Below are 5,040 nucleotides of genomic sequence, written 5' to 3'. Positions count from 1 at the left end.
CACACTCTTCCTTTCTTCCATGTTTCTGGGACTCTCCTTTCCCGTAGACAGGTGTTGTATATCTCTGAAAGGAGGTGAGGGCTGGTATGCCATACTCTTTTGATCACTGCATCATCAATGCCATCAGGACCTGTTGCTCTTCCTGGTTTGCAGGCCTTAATAGCAGCGCCTATTTCCTCAGTTGTAAAGTCTGGATCCAGCTCCACATTGTTGTAACTCTCGTTTTCGAGTTTCACAACTAGCTGATCTTCAGTATCCTGATCCGCATCGTCGTCAGGTAAGAGGGTTTGGAGCAGTGATTTTATAGTCTCTTCCCATGTCATGGTAGGAGTCTGGTTCCCAGTTTTAATGTTGCTAATTACATTCTCTGTGCCGTATTTAGGCTGGAGTACCCTTCTCGTTATGGCCCATGGATCGTTTTTGTCACAGTCAGAGACCCACTTCTGCCATGTCTCTTCTTTCGCCTTGGCTATTTCCTTGTTGAACCTGTTTTTAATTTTGTTGTAGTTGCTCTTTGCGGCTACCAGAGCAGTTTCGTTTCCGCTTTTGCGTGTGTGTTGTAGTAATCGCCGTGCAGACATGGTATCCCGCCGCAGGTTTGCTAGTTTTGTGTTCCACCATGGTACTGGATTTTGCACCTGTCTCTTCCTTCTCATTGATTTTTTACAGCTCTCATAGACTGCCACCTGCAGTCTGTTTACCTTTTCGTTGACTCCCTCCTGTGGATTTTGTAGCCAGTTCTCTGTGGCACTAATGAGCTGTCTATCAAAAATGGACCACTTTGCACAGCTTGTATTGTAATTTGGGAGTTCTTCTTTTGCCCTCATTCTTTGGGGTACTCTGGCCTCATAAGTGATCGCCCTGTGGTCACTTGATGTCCATTCCTCATGGACCATCCACCTACACAGCATTCTGGCAGCTAAGGGTGTACATATAGTAACATCGATATTACTCTCCCCATTGGGCCCACTGAAAGTTGTTAGCTGCGATCTCTCATTTATGACCAGAAGACCATGTTGAGGGATAAAGTCCTCCAACTTTCTGCCTGCCTCGTCTGTTGTTTGGCTGTGCCAGACTGGTGAGTTGGCATTTGTATCAGCTCCTATGACTATTGCTTTCCCACTCAGTTTGTCCAGGATGACCTCCAGTTCTTGGAGGAACTGATCTATAGGTGAACCATATTGGCAGTAGAGGCTAACTACGTAAATCTCGCCAAAATTCCCACTTACACTAGCAACAGCCATGTGCTTGTTGCAGAAATTTGTGAGCTGCATTGCTGTTAGTGTCTGCGACCTAGCTGCTATAGCTGCCTTTGTCGCTCCATCTTTGGCGCTATACATGAGCTGGTAATTTGGTGGATAGCCTACTACTTTGTTGTTTACACAGTAGGGTTCCTGTATCAACAGCACATCCACATTCTCCTCATTTACCCTCTGTGCCAGTTGATCAGGGACTACTTTTGCCCTTTGCCCATTTATTTGGAGAATCCTTATGACATTTTTCTGTGTGCCAGTCCCTTGTCTTCTTCCAGTTCGCAGAACTGAATCGTCCCTACTGGCCATAATCAGTTCTGTAGGTTATTATGGCCTTGACTCTGTTATATTCTGGGCAGGATTTTTCTGTTACGGCATGGTTGTGTGGCTTCTTAGCACGCTTGCAGTTTGCACAGTGTGCTTGCTGATCTTTCGTTGGGCAGTCCTTGTAGGTGTGTCCAGATGCTGCGCAGTGACCACAGGTGTTTTCTGCACTCGTGCACTTTGCAGCTGTGTGTCCATGTCCCTGGCATTTAAAACACCTGTTTATGTTGTTGTAGTTTCTCACTTTGTGTGAGGTACAATTTATGTAGACACGGCCCTGCTGTGTTAGCTTATTCCAGATCTCTGGTGTTGTCTCCAAAACCAAGTTTACATCTTCCCGTTCCTTTGGGCCAGTCTTGAACAGCACCTTGATGCCATCCATAACTTCTTCCTGAGACGTGTTGAGCCTGGAGAGGTTTCTTTCAAACAGCTCAGTTTTCAGCTCCTCTTCTGTTGTCTGTCTTGGGACGTCGAAAATGATTACTTTTGGATTTCTTTTCTTTGGATCTGATATAGCAATTCCGGACTGAGCTATGTCTCCACACTTCCTTATTTTTTCTGCATCCTGATCGTTTGGGACCTCAAGAACAATGCCTTTGTCTTTTACTGCCTTACATTTTGAGATCCTTACATCTTTTAGTGAAGTGGCGATTAGCGTCCTTACTGTTTCTTGAAGTTCTTTGTCCGTTTTCTGAGCTCCCTCTGCTGGTTTGATCATGAGAACTTTTGGTTGCTGGGTCTTCCTGGGCTCGTTTTTTGGTATGGATGGTTGTGCCGCTGCCTTGCTGGCATAGCTCTCGACTTTTACAGGAGATGTATTTAGAGTAGCCTTGACACATCTCAGCTCTGTTGTGAGCTCTAGAATATCCATTTCATATTTCTTCAGTATCTGCTCGTATACTGACAGTTTCCCTAGTATGAATTTCTTCTGGGCATTGTTTATCTTGTTGTTCTCGTTAAACAGAAACGCCTCCATCTCTTCTCTTATGTTTGTCATTGCTTGTAGGTCAGTACATGTCTTAGCTCCTTCCTTGTCACTTGGATTCATGGAATTTCGGCCCACTTCCTTTCCTATATCTACATTTTCTTTACTGGGCCCCATTTTGGGGCGGCTTTTCAGAGCTCTTCTCTTCCTTAGGGCTTAGACTTCCACCTGTGATGAGAACACTTCAGGGAACAGAAAACTTCTATGGCAAGTTTGCTCTAGGTGCCAGCCACTATCCTCTTCCACCTCCACACATTTACATGATATTTCTTATGTAACTAGAGTTATATAACCTAAAAAAAAAAAAAAAAAAAAAAAAAAAAAAAAAAAAAAAAAAAAAAAAAAGGTAGAGTTACTAACCTAATAATAACATGAGAAGTATAAGGGCCCTATGTAACCTACGATGCTAAACACCAAGGAGTCTATTTCCTATCGTCGACATTCATGCAGAGCTGACAGCTACACAGTACATACGACTTAACTTCTCTGAAAGTATTTCCTAACCTAGCATGGACTAAACAATAAGACACACATATTGGGAGAGGGAGAAATACAAACTACAGACAAAATGATAACAACGAAGGTGCTGTCACAGCACACGATTTATCTTTTCAGTTCCATTTCCTAACCTAACACACATTTACACAATATTAAACACCTGCTCAGCCTGATCGATTTCCTTCCATCGATGTTCTTGCATGAGAGCTGTCACTGCACTCGATTTTTCTTTTCAGTTTACTATCCTAACCTAACACATAGTTACACAGTTTCATAATTACAGACACATGTTGCACGCGATCTTTCTCATGTTGATAGTGTTTTACCCTAACAGACAGCAGAGGATGTAGGAACAGGCTATAATTATACCACCTGCAGGAAATGTGAGGGCAGACTATAACACGTCAACAGAAAGGCTGGTATCATTGGTGACTGCCGAGCGAGAGGGTCAGTTCTGCAATAAGAGCCCTACTCATTGAAGAAATGAGAAACGTGGAGGAACAGAGAGCACTTCATTAACTACAGCTTTCGAGTTTCGGCGATGTGACTTCCGATTACGAAAGAAGAATGACAATAGCTGCTATACTATGGTCGGAGAACAAGGCATTTTACACTCCATCTGCCAGGAGATGAACCATATAGCACTCGCCTTGTCTTGAGTTTCCCCTAGAGACCGTCGCTAAGCCACTGCTAACAGATTTCTTCGCGCAGCGTGCCGCGCACTACAGGTCGCCCGCGCGTGTGCGCAGGCCGTAAGGAAATACTGCTCCACTGCTATATTATGACAGAAGGACCACTATTTTTCTACGTCAACCGATAGAGGATGAAAAGGCGTACGGGAACACGTGTTTGATAGTTTCCTACAGGCAGGATTTGGCCGCAGAAATCTGCAGTTCCCGTCACCATTCGGTCGTTTCGGTATCTTTGCTTGCAATGGCAGTACTATTGAACTCACAAGGAAAAACGTGCTTCCCTCTACATCACTGGATAGCACGATACATGGAGAACACTATCACATGCGTACAATCCTGCTACCGAAAGCCGTCACGTGGATGCAAGCGGATTACTACAGAAAACGCAGTGTGCGCGCGGTCCGACACGTGGCCGCTCCGATGTCGTCACTTACAGTGCCTATAGCTCCTAAACACACAAAAGAATGTACACTTCTCTGTTCATATTTGGATAGAGAAACACATGGGGAACAGCAGTGCATGCGTTCAAAACAGCTATCAGCTACCGTCAGGCGGATGCAAACGGATTACTGCATAGGCGCGGAAGAAAGACGACGCGTGTGCGCGCCCATAGGAAAAATCAATTTAATAGCTCTATTCTAAAAGGTACGCCACAATTTCTCTATGTCGTCAGATAGAGTACAAGAACGTCTATCAATCGGTGGTGTTGAACTTTTCCGAACACCCCCTCTTTGGATATTTATCGGCAACTTCCGGTCGCCACGTGGTTACCACGCGTTCTTCGGTTTGATTGCCTGTATCTTTTAAAGTATCAATGGAAAACCCACTTGTTTACACACTGTCCGCTGGAGGAAGACCTGGAGAACACAGCTGTGTACTTGAAAGCTAGATAACGACTGAAGCGTAGATAGGGACAGCGGGAATCTCGTTAATCCATTCATGCGCGTCACTAATTAGATGACGAGGCATTTGGCTATTCAATAGCCGTCTTTATTCAACAAGTGAATAACACATATATATACATTATTGTATGTGGCAGGTGTATCACGCCATGTCCACCACCGAGGTGGGGACTTACAGGGCGGTACCACAAGAAAAAGGTGTTAAAACTAAACATACAAATAGACATATATATACGTGCGGAAAAGAAACAACACAACACAAATTTAAAGACATAAAGAAGGAAGAACAAAGACGGTTTATTCCTCCTGTGGATAGGCCCCAGGAGTCAAGGCGAAGAAAAATAACCAGCAGCCTAGCCGACGCCGACACGCTGCTTCGGGCTAGG

Source organism: Schistocerca serialis, chromosome 4, assembly GCF_023864345.2.
Source record: "Schistocerca serialis cubense isolate TAMUIC-IGC-003099 chromosome 4, iqSchSeri2.2, whole genome shotgun sequence".
NCBI classification, from domain to species: domain Eukaryota; kingdom Metazoa; phylum Arthropoda; class Insecta; order Orthoptera; family Acrididae; genus Schistocerca; species Schistocerca serialis.
The sequence above is the reverse complement of the archived record's forward strand: the minus strand, read 5'-3'. Positions refer to the sequence as shown.